This window comes from Pan troglodytes, chromosome 13, assembly GCF_028858775.2.
Source record: "Pan troglodytes isolate AG18354 chromosome 13, NHGRI_mPanTro3-v2.0_pri, whole genome shotgun sequence".
NCBI classification, from domain to species: domain Eukaryota; kingdom Metazoa; phylum Chordata; class Mammalia; order Primates; family Hominidae; genus Pan; species Pan troglodytes.
Window position 1 is genome coordinate 67,011,971 of NC_072411.2, and position 15,944 is coordinate 67,027,914.

General features: G+C 38.7%; 1 long non-coding RNA gene across 1 annotated transcript in view; it reads left to right on the forward strand.

Moving 5' to 3' along the window:
* LOC104005243 (uncharacterized) overlaps positions 1-15,944 on the forward strand; it is a 287,414-nt gene that overhangs the window by 144,474 nt on the left and 126,996 nt on the right. The window lies entirely within an intron of this gene.

Below are 15,944 nucleotides of genomic sequence, written 5' to 3' on the forward strand. Positions count from 1 at the left end.
CTGCATAGTGTAAAGCTTATTCATGCCTATTAAAGATATTTTGTCATTCTTGAAATTGTTTTATCTCCTCGATGTATCTGTTACAGTTATGTTAAAGTTTTATGTAAAGTTTCCTTTCCTTCCTAACAGTTTTTATTTTATGTATTTCCTCAGTGTATGGATTGTTTGTGATGCTTATGTTTGCACTGTGCATTGTAACTTTTACAGGTGTATAATAATAATTTTATCCATTTCATATTTTTTGCCATGATACATGATGCTGTGTCTGATTCTAATATTTCTACCTCTCTATTCCTCTAACTTTTCTATATTCCTTTTGACTAGGGAAGATTTTGAACCCCTTTATTTTCAACATTTCTTTGTCAATTTGTTTATATATGTGTTTCTTATAATTAGTAAATTTAGATTTTTACCTTTTGATATAATCTGATTGTATTTGCCTTTTATTGTTACCTTTTAAGCCATTTATATTCACTATGCTAAGTCAGGTATGGTCTTATTTTGCCATTTTATTTTATTCTTTGTGGTTTATACTTACTGTTTTCTTCTTCCGTATACATTATATGTCATTGTAGCTCTTCTTTTTTCCTATTAGTTATTTTTTCCTACAAATTTTATTCTATATTCCCATTTGTAGAATGCACATTTTTGTTCTACAGTTATATATACATATATTATATTCACATATGCATATTATATGTATATAAAAATATACATATACACAGAGATTAGCATATATATGTAATTTTCAACCAATTATAAGAATGGAAGACTGTTACTGATTCTCCTATATAAGAGACTTATCACACTTTTACTTTCCTCTTCTCTACTCCTGCTCAACATGTATTAATTAATTAATTAGTTTTTTAGGTCAAATTCCTGGTATAAAAAATATTATTTTTTTATTTTGTGTATTTTCTTTCCCAAGAAATATATTTGATACAAGAATTATGTAACATATTTCTGTTAAAAATTAGTAATTATTTATTAATGTTAATTTTAATGGGTGCAGTACACATAATCAATTTTTAATATCATATTACCTCTTGAGATTTAATAGTTTTATTTATTCTTTTAGTCAGCTGTGGTATTTTCTTAAGTATCAAAGAATTATTTCCCCCATGAATGGTAAATGGATACTTGCATTTTCTGATTTCCTCTCACTTGAATAAAAGTTTGGTTGCCTGCAGAATTTTTTAATCCGAATTCACTGATGGATACTTGGGTTGCTTCTACTTTTTAACTATTCTGAATAATGCTGCTGTGACAGTCATTTAAAAATATTTAAAAATTAGAGCATTTTTTGGGGGACTGAGATATGCTCAAGATAAATTAACCGTCACAGGAGAACATAAAACATAAATATCTAAGGGTGAACCAGAACCCGAAGGCCTAGTCTGGGTCATAGGATATTATGGAATGAAAGAATAACCCATACTGATGAAAATGTCACTTACCAAGATGATGATCTTACAGTGTAGGAACAGCAATTGTTTAGCTACAAAATGTGTGGTAATCATGACTTGCAGAAATAAGACTGGTAAAGTCTCCCGGAAACTTTCAGGATTCCTAAAACCAGTCCTTTGTCCAAAAGTCATCTTCATAGTAGTGGCCATATCCTGAATGAAGTTACTCAGTTCTTAAGAGCATACTATCTAGGTCTGAAGAAGAATACGGAGAGTGAAGGCAGATTCATGGACCAAGGAAGGTACTCATAAATAGAACATACAATGGGGTATGAAATGATTTTAAGGGGAAATGACATTGACAATGACAGCCATATGTAGTATGTAGGGGGACTATTGCTTTCAATCTTGGAAAATGAGTTCAAGTTTTGATTGCATCAAAATGGAGCCACACTGAAGTTCTCAGGTAGAATTAGCCATACATCCTTTGCTTCTGGGTTTCTGAGATATTGGTGACAGAACTGAAACTAAGAACAGATCTATTGTCAACTATGATTGTCTTGCCTCCTTTTTTTCTCTGATCTTGTTTACTGCCTGAGTTTCCCCTCACATTATACCACCACAACTAAGCAGGGACCTTATTTATTAAGAGTACATTCTTGCATATTTCTGCTTTAACATAGTGTTAGTTCAGTATCTAAGAGTGAATTAAGGGGAGAAGTAAGCAGTGTCTGTATATGCTACAGACAATGAGAAGACTGTCTTACTGCAATATTTTAGGCATGTGCCTTGACTTTGAATGAAAGTTCCTGTCCATATCCTAAAGGAGAAAAGAGTTGCACTCATATTATTAAATATCCCCTAGATTTTAGTGAATATATGGACTACTTTTTTAAAGCAAATCTGTAAGGGCAGTTGTCATTGTGGAGAACTGTGGGTTTAATTAGTCTGTCTTAATAATATAAATGGAGAAAATTTAGTTGAGAACAGTGTTGAATTTTTAGCAGTCCAACGATATCTCTTTGTGGAGAGAGCATTTGCTTTATTAAATCTCCATGAGATAAACTCACATTTTTAGGGGAGTGTTAAGAGAAAATCTCTCCAAGTGTTTAAGCCTGGGAAAATGAGAGAGGGGAAATACAGAACGAGGTCATGTGAACTATCAATTGTGAATAAGAGGAAAAGTCAGAACCAAAGAAAAGCCCTTAGTGTGTAGAAGAGGTACAGACTGAAAATGAGCTGTCAAAAAGAAATGTGGGGGATAAGCTAGAATAAAACACCTAAAGAATAAATTTCAAGGAAAAAGAGGAACATTAATAGGGCCAAATATTGATTAAACTTGACTGAGATAAAGGGAGAGAGAAAGGTGGTTTGATTTGGGGATTAGGTTATTAGTAACAATCTTCATAAGCAAGTTTCCAACGACTTGTAGTAGTAGAAACTGGGATGAAGGGAACTATGATAATTTAGGAAGGACAGATAGAGTATCAGTATCTTTGAAAAGTTTGCAGGTGATGAGATCAATGAGGATAAATGATAACTTAATGGGGTGTCACGGAATCACCTTGCGTTGGCTGGTGAAGACTTGGGCAGTTTTTAGGAACAGATTATATTAATATTAAAAACAGGAAAAAAAGCAAAGAAAAATATATTAGGACTTCTAGCTGCATGGTAAACAATAAACTCTGGTTTCACTAAATATATTTGGCATATATTAATTATAGAATTTTCCTTGCAAATGTTGTTACAAATTATATGATATTTCCTCTTTTCCAATTTTCCTCTTACAAGGTAAATTCACCTAATCTTTATTATGATATATTTGTAAGAGGAATTGAATTATAAACTTTCTTAGGTTAAAATAAGGACAAAACAAAAATTTTCTGATAAAATTTTCTTGCAGTATGCCACCATTTGCCAAAGGAAATCAGCCATTGTAGCCTTTTCGGCAATCTTAAGTTTTTTGGACAAATATCTGTTGTCCAAACTAAAATTTAGTTCTAATTCCATTCATATTAGATATATTTATTTACTACAGCATTCTGTTTAATACAGACTTTATAAATAGAATCACATTTTATTTTTAAATGTCATATCCTAGAGGAATGTTTGTACAAATCATTTAAAAATGAATAGTTTAAAAATAGCTTTAGTCTTTAAGTATTTACATGCTGATTTGTCATACATAAAAGGATATTCTCCTTCTTAATTATATCTTGCTGATACTGAATTTTAAAGTTTTTTTTTTGTTTTAATTACACAACTGGTGGTGACAATATAACCCTAGATGGCTATGGTATATTTGTTCAGGTGCATTGAGAAATACCAAAATTTTTGACAATTTTTTTTCCTTTGGGCCAGATCTTTCTTATTACAATGAAAGAGAAATTTCAGTACACTAAGAGACAGAGACTCTACACAGAGTTTCAATTTCCCCTGAGCTCCTATAAAATGGAATATCATGCTACTGAGATATCTCATGCACTGCTCTTGCCTTCTGTCTGAAGATGGGATTCATGAATTACCTGAATCATCTGGATCCCTAGAATTGGATTAGTGGCTCAGACCACTCCATCTTTTGGGGCAGATGATAGAGGGTGTCTATTTCCTACAGCTAGGTTGTTGCAGTAAGATTACGTAACTCTTATTTGATCTTTCTCATTTTTTTTTCAGGACATAAATTGTGTTCCAATTCTGATATCCAATGATCTTACCTCATTTGGGGTAGGTTAAAGTTGATACTCATTAGGACTCTAAGTACCATATTTTTCTACTTAGTGCAAATGTCAGAAAGTAAGTAATCATGTTTAAACTGACAAGAGCTTTAACCAGGAAGTTGCCTACATCACAAGATCTCCTTCCTGTGGTAATGTGCATGGAGTCTTCCACAAAGAGACAGACAGATGCCTGCAATAACCGGCTTAAGAAAAGATAACCATCAATACCACTGGTTGATTTCATCTGCTCCTATGAGAAGGACAGATTGTACATGGTGCTGTCGGATGATCTCAGACCATAAAGAGATTTCCTGAGAGATCGTTATAATATTGGGATAAAAATTTACTACAAAAAAACTCATAGAGTGAATAAATGATAGAGGTAAACAAAAGTTTATTCTATTAAAACTTACATTTTGCAGCTTATTACAACATATGTTATGATTTGAATGTGTCCCCTCCAAAGTTCAGTTGTTGCCAATGTGATGGTATTAGGAAGTGATTAAGATTGGTATTAAGGTATTAAGATGGTCTTTAAGAGGTGATTAGGCCTTACAGTCTCTTCCTGGCTAATGGAGTTAAAAGGCCCTTATAAAAGAGGCGTCACGCAGTGCTTGGCTAGTTGCCCTTCCACCTTACGCCATGTGAGGATGCAGCAAGAAGGCCCTCACTAGATCAAATGCCTAGAGCCTTACCTTGTATTTTCCAGCCACTGAAACTGTGAGAAAGTAAATTTTTTTTCTTTATAAAATAGTCTGTGGTATTTTGTTACAGGAGCACAAATGGACTAAGACAACATGCATGTAATTAACAAATGGGTCTTCAGTATAAGCCTGAAGGAGATAGCTTTCCAGTTTGCTAAGAGATGTCTAAACTGGACATCCTTAACAGCTGCCCCTCCACCTATAACCATTGCACCAGTTTCTATATAAAAGGTCAGAGCTCTGCCTTTTACTTCGAGAACTTCTTTTCTGGAAAGGTCTAACAGCTTACTATCCATCCCATTATAACTAGCTATAATATTCTGTCAAATTCCTTCAAATTGATTTCTCTGTCTCAGACCACCATACCCATCATAATTCTGAAAGCTGAAATAGGATGAGCACCCTCTTCTCTACAGATAGCCCTATATGGAACCCTTGGCTTCTGCTGAGATAAGATTTGAGATAGGAGAAAGAGAAAAGCTAGTTTGCCAGCCAGAGGGAGGATGATGTGTTCAGTTTGCAAATGGTAAGATTTAGATGTTCTGTAGACAACTAGAGGTATTGGAATCCAGGCTTGGATGAGAGGTTTGGTTTGGTACATCAATTGAGTAGTCATTAGTATAAAAATGACAACTGGGCTGGGCATGGTGGCTCATGCTCATAATCCTAGCACTTTGGGAGGCCGAGGAGGGTGGATAACCTGAGGTCAGGAGTTCGAGACCAGCCTGGCCAACATGATGAAACCCTATCTCTACTAAAAACACAAAAAATTAGCTGGGTGTGGCGGTGGGCGCCTGTAATCCCAGCTAATCGGGGGACTGAGGCAGGAGAATTGCTTGAACCTGGCGGGTGGAGGTTGCAGTGAGCTGAGATCGCACCACTTCACTCCAGCCTGGGCAAAAGAGTGAAGCTCTATCTTAAAACAAACAAACAAACAAACAAACAAACAAAAACCATCTGGAGCTAGAAGGCAGGATTGGTAGGCAAAGGGGAAGTAAGTGGAGAGAGATTGGGATTGAGGACCCAGTCTTGCAGCAAGAAGAGGAAGCAAGTTATTGAAGGAGATGTGAAAGCCAGGTAGAGAGGTAAGAGAAACCTATTACAATGGCCCCATCACAGCGGGCCTTCACAGTCACACAGGCTTCACATTTGGATCTCTAAATGAGATCATGTCTCTATATTTTGTGAATATGTATTAAACTTTTAATTTAGAAGCAATAAATATTTAAAACATATGGAAATGTTGGGATGCTTTAAAAGAAATGGGCTGTGTGTGGTGGTCACACCTGTAATCCCAGTGCTTTGGGAAGCTGAGGTGGGAGGACTGATTGAGCCCAGGAGTTTGAGACCAACCTAGGCAACATATTAAGACCCTGCCTCTACCAAAAAAAAAAAAAAAGAAAAAAAAAAGTTGGGTATGGTGGCACATACCCATAGTCCCAGCTACTTGGGAGGCTGAGATGGCAGGATTGCTGGAGCCCAGGAATTTGAGGCTGCAGTGAGTCATGATCACACCATTGCACTGCAGCCTGAGCAACAGAGCAAGACTCTGTCTCAAAAAATAAATAAATAAATGAAAGAAATAAAATTTGCTTGGATTCTTACTAACTTGTGATTAGTCCTGGGAGGAAAATCAGAAGACTGTTCCAGGAACAGGCAATTGAGGATGTCAGAAAAGTCAGATGTTGGCAAGATGTCAAAGAGAATAAGAACTGAGAGAAGACCATTATGTTCAGCAAGGGGGGCCACTAGAGCTCCATAAGAGAGAGGCCTGGGTATTGTGGTCAGAGGAAGTCAAGGAATTAGTAAATGCTAAAGAAAGTGGGACAGGTCTCAAGCATCCTTTAGAGAAGTTTGGCAATTAGAAGCATGTGTGTGTGTGTGTGTGTGTGTGTGTGCCACTGTTCATTTTTACCTCTCATCTCCTATCTCATCCAATACCTAATATTCTCTAGGGAAATGGAATCCTGGCTGAAAGGCAGGCTTGTCCTTCAGCTGTCACAGTGCCCAAGAAGTGCACAGAAGGGAGTCTTTTTTTTTTTTTTTTAAATTTATGCTGTGGTTCTGGGAGCCAGAGATAGAGACAAAAAAAGTTGTCCTGGAGTCTGTTGCATTGTGACTGAATCAAGTTATCCATAAAAGGACTCAAAAGAGGAGTCTGGGTTCACAGCTTAAAGGAATGAGGCTAAACAGCAGAAAGGCTCAAGCAACCACTGGTGGAGGGGAACAAGTAAGAACTTGTCTGGAGAAGTTTGGAGCCAAGTATAAATACCCACTGCTGACATTCACACATTCCCAGCTTGCTTGTCCAAGGGCAAGCAGGAGTCATTCAGAGCCTGAACTTAATAGGCATCTGATATTGCTATGTGTTGTTATATCTCAACCACCACCAACACCACCACTCCCAGCTAGCACTCACAGAGCACCTGACCTGGGAACAGTGCCTGAATCAGAAACAGAAACTTCTAGACTGATGTGGTTCAGTGGTGCTTACATAGGCTATTGTTTACTACATCTGCACCAACCTTTCAGGAAGCATTTGGCTTGTACATTTAGCTCTGTGGCCCACTGAAGAGAATTTCCTGTGGGCAGTGGGGTGAGGAACCCTGCCTTAATCTGCTTCTCAGGTATTCTTCTCCCTTGCTTTTATGTGTCAGAATCTGTATAATCCTTGTAGGGCCTATCCAGGAGTAGGCAGAGCCAGAGTGCCCATTCCTGATGTCCACAAAGTACAGCAATGCACCCAGGCTTGATTTGGAGCCACTCTTGCCTTCCTGACTGTTTTCAAAGATATGTTGCATGGCCTCTGAGCCAGTGCAACAAGACTTGCAGGCATTGGTATTTGCACAACAAATAGTATTTTTTTTTTTTTTTTTTGCTTAAATAAGGGAAATAGGGAATATTTATCATAGCTATACATTTATTCATTTAATTCCTATTTATTTATTCATTCATTTATTCAAACATTTCTTAAGCATGCACCATGTGTCATCCCTATCTTAGAGGCCACAAAGGTTCTAAAACTATTACGTGCCGACAGAAAAAGAGACCCATATACATGTAGCATTATGTCTTATTGGAATTCAGAGCAGGAAGAGAACACATCCGGCTGGGGGCAGGATGAGGAAGGACCTGATAAATTTTCTATTGAACAATTACTCTAAGTGTGCTTTCTTTAGATGGTAAGGATTAGACCAGGATTCAAGATTACTGGATTTTGAGTCAAAGTTTGAACTCCTTGGGGGAAAATCTGCATATATGCAGAGTCATGGTGGTAATTACAGTATTAAGCCCCATTTTGGAACACTTTGATCTGATCTGATTTAAAATTTTATTTCCTGAAAGGTTTACTCAGGTCATATTAAGGTACTCTAGTATTTTTATTTGCAAACTCATTTAAAATCTAAATACTGCTCTCTGCTTTGGACTTCGCTGCTTTTCAATAACAGGAAGGAATACTGTTTTCATCAGTTTTGTATATCCGCCACGAGAGGGCAGCATTTTACTTCTTTTAAGATTTAATGCTGGTCTACAAAATGCTGAGCTGTGCCTGGAGGGCTTTGTGATGTGGAAAATCTTCAGAAATGTTCAGTGAAACCCAGCATCCTCTGATTCATCTTTAAAGAGGAGAAAAAAATATTCTACGTGACTCTATTACCAATCTTTGGGCAGAGAACCAAATAATTTGGCCAGGCTTTCGGTCTTTGTGGTTGAAAAGTTATCAGGAAATTTAAAATGTAAATTCATAGTTACAGAGCCACTAGTGAAAATTTGCTTTTTAATGAACTTTTTTTTTGGTCTATATTTTCACCCTCTGGGTGGGGGCTCTTTTAAATGCGCCTGTTTAACCATACCGCATCCAGAAATGTATACATATCACAAACCTGTTGGTAATGACATCAATGCAAGCTCCGTTTCCCTTCCAGTCATCTGTGGACCACACCTACACCAGCGCTTCCTTCTGCGCATCCTATGGCACCTGTCTACTTCCTGTTTTGGGAATCCCCACAGAGGCTAGCACAGTGCTGAACTTGTAAAAAGTACACAATAAATGATCCTCTTCCTGAACGACATTGGATGATAATAAAATCTCTTGTGAGAGAGAGGAGAGAGAAGAGAGAGGTGAGAGGGGGAGGGGAGAGAGACAGAGAGTCAGAGCCAGAGAGAGATCAAAAGGGAAAAGCCGGCAGCAGCAGGGAGGCAGGCTTGAGGAGTCCCTGTCTGATTTACGTGGGGGCCACAAATTGGTTTGATCAGGTGTGAAGTTTACACGGCGCCGGGAAGGCTGGTTGCCCCACCCTAATCTTATGCAAATTGGCTTTCCACTTGCTCAGCGCCATCTTGTCTACTCCTTACTGTACATGTGGCTGGCAAAGAGAAAGGAAGATAGAGCTCTCGTTTTGAACACGTAGTTCTGTGTCCGGAACTGGTGGGTTCTTGGTCTCACTGACTTCAAGAATGAAGCTGCGGACCCTCGCGGTGAGTGTTACAGCTCTTAAGGTGGCGCGTCTGGAGTTTGTTCCTTCTGATGTTCGGATGTGTTCTTGAGTTTCTTCCTTCTGGTAGGTTCGTGGTCTCGCTGGCTCAGGAGTGAAGCTGCAGACCTTCGCGGTGAGTGTTACAGCTCATAAAAGCAGTGTGGACCCAAAGAGTGAGCAGTAGCAAGATTTATTGCAAAAAGCGAAAGAACAAAGCTTCCACAGTGTGGAAGGGAACCCGAACGGGTTGCCACTGCCGAGTGGTCTGTTTTGACAGGGCGCTGATTGGTGCGTTTACAATCCCTGAGCTAGACACAAAGGTTCTCCACCTCCCCACCAGATTAGCTAGATACAGAGTGTGGACACAAAGGTTCTCCAAGGCCCCACCAGAGTAGCTAGATACAGAGTGTGGATTGGTGCATTCACAAACCCTGAGCTAGACACAGGGTGCTGATTGGTGTGTTTACAAACCTTGAGCTAGATACAGAGTGCCGATTGGTGTGTTTACAATCCCTGAGCTAGACATAAAGGTTCTCCAAGGCCCCACCAGAGTAGCTAGATAGAGAGTGTCGATTCGTGTATTCACAAACCCTGAGCTAGACACAGGGTGCTGATTGGTGTATTTACAATCCCTGAGCTAGACATAAAGGTTCTCCACGTCCCCACCAGACTCAGGAGCCCAGCTGGCTTCACCCAGTGGATCCCGCACGGGGGCTGCAGGTGGAGCTGCCTGCCAGTCCCGCACCATGGGCCCGCACTCCTCAGCCCTTGGGTGGTCGATGGGACTGGGCGCCGTGGAGCAGGGTGTGGCGTTCGTCGGGGAGGCTCGGGCCGCACAGGAGCCCATGGAGGGGGTGGGAGGCTCAGGCATGGCAGGCTGCAGGTCCCGAGCCCTGCCCCGCGCGAAGGCAGCTAAGGCCCGGTGAGAAATCGAGGGCAGCGCCGGTGGGCTGGCACTGCTGGGGGACCCAGTACACCCTCCGCATCTGCTGGCCCAGGTGCTAAGCCCCTCATTGCCCGGGGCCGGCAGGGCCCGCCGGCTGCTCCGAGTGCGGGGCCCGCCAAGCCCACGCCCACCAGGAACTCCAGCTGGCCCGCGCAAGCGCCGCGCGCAGCTCCGGTTCCCGCTGGCGCCTCTCCCTCCACACCTCCCTGCAAGCTGAGGGAGCCGGCTCTGGCCTTGGCCAGCCCAGAAAGGGGCTCCCAGAGGGCAGCGGTGGGCTGAAGGGCTCCTCAAGTGCCGCCAAAGTGGGAGCCCAGGCCGAGGAGGCGCAGAGAGAGAGCGAGGGCTGTGAGGACTGCCAGCACGCTGTCACCTCTCAGTTCCAGGTAGTATTTTCCTATTGGCACAACTTCAGGCATTTGCCTGTGCAGGCTTCCACCTTGCTTGCCTATGTCTGCAACTTCATTTTACAGTCTGCTCTTTGTTAGGAAAAGAAATGATTTGAGGGCTGCTTTTAATTAAAAGGAAAACCTTACCAAGGACTCCTGTACCCTCACTATCTGCCTAATTTCTTCTTAACTCTTATATCAATAAAACCCCACGATAATTTTTTCCTATAAAAATGTGTTTTTATTTGAAGAAATTAATGTAAGCTGGGTGTGGTGGCTCACACCTGTAATCCCAGTGCTTTGGGAGTCCAAGGTGGGAGGATCCCTCGAGGCGAGAAGTTTGAGACCAGCCTGGGCAACAAAGGAAGACCCTGTCTCTATAAAAAGTTAGAAAATTAGCCGGGCATGTTAGTGTGCACCTGTAGTCCCAACTCCTTGGGAGGCTAAGGTGGGAGGATGATTTCTGGCCCCAGGAGTTTGAGGTTACAGTGAGCTGTGATTGTACCACTGCACTCCAGACTGGGTGACAAAACAAGACCCTATCTCTAAAAAAAAAAAATTAATATAAAATGTGGAACTTTTCGATAGTGGAGATGAATGAATATAGTCTGCAGATTTATGGAAATATGACATCTAAAAAGACCAGAATAATTCCTAAATGAAGAGGGGAAGGATATGCCCTAGAATAGGGCATAACTGAATGTCTGGGGAAGGTTTTCAAACTTTACTCCTTCTAATGCAAACCTCTGTGACCCCTTACAACCCCTTCCTCCGGATGGGTATCATTCCATATCATTACAGGCAGTACTGAGAGGGAGATTACAAATTGTAAACATTTTCAGAGGTGGGGGGAGAAAAGATGGAAACCACAAAGACACAGCTATATAAAAGGTTAATTGCATATATATTTGGTTATGTTAATTTTTGTATATATGCTTCATATCTTTTACAGTCAGTGTGTTAGTGGCAAATAAATATGTGGAACTTACTTTCAAAATATTTTGTTGTTTCTTAAAGTGCCTAATTGTACGCGAAGCCCTTTTATAAGAGAGGTGGAATAGCATGCAGAATCTGATCATTAGATTCAATAAGTAAATATGTATTGAGTACTGATGAAGTACCAATTAAACATTATGATTCATTTTGATAAAACAAGCCAGTCGCATTAGTAAGAAACAGCTTGCTCTGGCTGGAAAACTTGTTCCCTACTTTCACAAGGTTGACTTCTTAATCCGATCAAATGAAAATGTCATGTTCAGCAGAGAGGCCATTTCTGACCATCTAATTTATAGATTGAACACCCCTCACCCCGTGATTCTACTTTATAGCACCTTGTTCTGTTCGCAATTTATAATTGTATTATCACCTGTTTACTTGATTAATGTCTGTCTCACTCATAGATTGTGAACTCCATGAAAGCAAGAATCAAATCTGTTTTAAAGCACACCCAGCATTTAGGGAAATACCTGAGGTAGAAGGCATTCAGTAAACACTTGTGGAGTGAATGTATATATTTCTTGTTCTATATGTGAAAAAACCATTTATTATACAAATCAGTTAAACTATGATGTCAGTATTATGTCAGATTAATATTATAATGTCATATTCATTAACAACGAGGCCCATAGTAAAAATGAAAGTGTATTTGTCAAACAGTTCATTAGTAGGAAATTGAGTTTAGTATAGTATGAGATTTTCAGGTAAGATATTCTAATCTTTTTGAAGATATGACAGCATATTTAAGCTTTGGGCAGGGCTGACTTTTTTTGTTGTTGTTTTTTTGTTCTTGTTTTTTTTTTTTTTTTTTTTTTTTGAGACAGAGTTTCACTCTTGTTGCCCAGGCTGGAGTGCAATGGTACGATCTCGGCTCTCCACAACCTCTGCCTCCCGAGATCAAGCAATTCTTCTGACTCAGCCTCCCGAGTACCTGGGATTACAGGCATGCGGCACCACGCCCGGCTAATTTTGTATTTTTAGTAGAGACAGGGTTTCTCCATGTTGGTCAGGCTGGTCTTGGACTCCCAATCTCAGGTGATCCGCCCGCCTTGGACTCCCAAAGTGCTGGGATTACAGGCCTGAGCCATCAAGCCCAGCCTAAGCTGACATTTTTGTTTCCCACAGATGTTTACACCAGAATGGCTGTTGCCTATTTTGATTGGGCCAGTGTCTGAGGGCTGATTGTTTGGTGCCTGTATCATAATAGTTGTTAATAATTTGAATATATAATGTTTAAATATGTAGTTTGTCTTTGATCTTTTGACAACAGAGATAGCTTCATTTACCTAAAGGGGTACTGATTTTAAAAATTAATTCATTTGAATTTAAACACATCATATGCTAGACAAAACTTTTAGGGAAAGAATATGTATATATGTGCATGTAAACCACACAGACTGAAAGAGAAGCATTCAGTACATAAATTATTAGGCTCAAGTAGGAGTTTACTATAGAGTTAGCTGCTACTTATTTTCAGAATTTGATTTTATGTTTTGAATTGGAAGAATGCTGATCTGAGAGTCAAAAACTCTTAATTTTGAGCCATGGATGCATAACCTTGGGTATGTTAATATTGGGCTTAGTTTACTGGTTTGCAAAATGAGATGAGTGGACAAAATATCTTTAAAGTCTATTCTAGGCATGAATTTTCATGATTCTGCAGTATATGTTCCTTTTAACAAGTGAGACATTACCAGGACAAATATAGGAAAAACTGGTAGTATCCCCTTACCCCCTCACCCTCCTGAGTAACCAATTTAATATGCACTGAACATCCTTCTATCATCCTTTTTGGCACACACAAACATATATAAACAAAAATAAATGTATGTAAGTTTTCTTGCCTGAAAAAAAGTAAAAATATACATTATTCAGATGTGTTTCTTTGCTAATAGACATCTGAATGTCTTCAGTTTTTATTTTTGTCACTATAAATAGTATTTCAGTAAACATCATTGTAGAAGTATCACTATATGCTGATGCTTTTGTTTTTTTTCTGCCAGATACATTTTTGAAAATGGAATTTCTGGATCAAAAGTATATGCAGTTTTCATTTTAATAGATAATTGCTAATTTCTTTCTAAAATATTTATGGTGATTTAGAATGATAACAGTGCCAATTTCCCTGTATTCTTGCCAGCACTGAGTTAATATTTTGTTTTCTATTGCTGCTCATCTGAAGGCTAAAAATGATGCCATTTTTGTTTAATTTGAATTATCTAGATTTTGTTGGAAGAAGAAAAAAGAATTCTACTTGCATCTTTTCAAATGATGGGTCTGCATACCATCTACTATGAATTGGCAATTTGTAGCCTTTGCATATGTCCATTTTAAAATCATCAACTTTTGGATATTATATATACTGTAAATATTTTTTCCAGTCTTTAGTTTGTCTTTCTGCTTATGGTTTACATAGCCAGATATACTTCCATTTTTTATAAAATAGGTGGTTTGTTTTCTGTCTTTCTTAAGTGAGAAGATCTTCACCAAGGGCTTCCTTCTGGAATTTTTATAGGTTTATTTAAAAATATTTAATTCACCTGGACTTTAAAAAAAATGTATAAATAGTCTAAATTTGTATTTTTACATGGGGTTTTTAATGGAGACGTACTGAATTAAAAGCTCATTTTGTCATATATAAAGCTCTCATGTGTACTTGGATGTAATTCTAGATACCCTGCTCTGTTCTCTAGATTTGCTTATTCATGTGCCAGTGCTATACTATTCTGACAGCTTCATAGCAAGTTTTAATGGCTGTGGAATTATATTAAATATGTATATTAATTTGGAATGGTTAAAATATGAATATAATATGGTGTCTTCCCATTCAGTATCATTTTGTGCCTCTCCATTTAATAATATATTATTGTTTTCTTTGTATAGCCCCTGCATGTTCCAGAAATGTCAACCTTTTATTGTTATACGAATGTTTTGATTTTATTTCCATTTCTAGCTGTATTGATGAAAAGTTAAACTACTGATTTTGGTATATTTATCTCATAGACAGCCCTTATTAAATTTTCTTATTAATTCTATTAGTTTTTCAATAGAGTCTCTTCAGTTTTCTGGCCACATTATATCTGCAAATACAGATGATTTTGTTTCTTCTTTTTCAACATTCATAGCAAATATTTTATTTTTTATGGTATTGCAATTGCTAGAAACTCCAAAAGAATGTTGAATAACCATTGTCTGAGTGGATATTCCTACATTGTTCTGGATTTGAACAAAAATGGCTTCAGTATTTATATTAGTCCGTTTTCATGCTGCTGATGAAGACATACTTGAGACTGGGCAGTTTATAAAAGAAAGAGGTTTAATGGACTTACAGTTCCACATGGCTGGGGAGGCCTCACAATCATGGTGGAAGGCAAGGAGGAACAAGTCACCTCCTACATGGTTGGCAGCAGGCACAAAAATAGAGTTTGTGCAGGGGAACTCCTCTTTTTAAAACCATCAGATCTTGCAGGACAACAGCCCAGGAAAGACCCACCCCCATAATTCAATCACCTCCCACTGGGTTCCTCCCATGACAGCTGAGAATTGTGGGAGTTACAATTCAAGTTGAGATTTGGGTGGGGACAGAGCCAAACCATATCAGTGTTTTACCTTTCTGCCTTTGCTACTTTTTATTTTTTTAGAGAAGGGGTCTTGCTCTGTTGCCCAGGCTGGAGTGCAGTGGCACAAACATAGCTCACTGCAGCCTCAAACTTCTGGGCTCAAGCAATCATCCTGCCTCAGTCTCCTGATTAGCTGGGACAACAGGTATATGCCACCACACTCAGCTAATTAAAAAAAAAAATCATGTTAGAGATAGGGGTCTTGTTATTTTGCACAGTTTGGTCTTGAACTCGTGACCTCAAGGGATACTCCCATCTCAGCCTACTGAGTAGCTGGGATTACAGCCACTATGCCCTGCCAGTTTGTTTATGTCAGATATGCTTTAGCATACTTATTTTCCTTCTAGTCATGTTTTACTTAGAGTTTCTTACACAGGGCTAACTGTTGGATTTTTTCAATGGACTTTTGGATGCCTAATTATAGAATCATATGACTTTTTGCTTATATTTATATGTATATTGTATATTCCAATGATGAACAATATTTTTATTCCTAATGAAAATTCTATTTTGTTATCATATTATTATTTTAACATAACTGCTGAATTGACTTGTTACTGCATCATTTATAATTTTGCATCTGTATTCATAAGATAATTTATCTATACATTTACAAACTATTTTGTCAGGATTTTAAAATTTGGACTGTCATAATTTTAGGAAATAATTAGAGAACTTTCTTTTTCGGTTG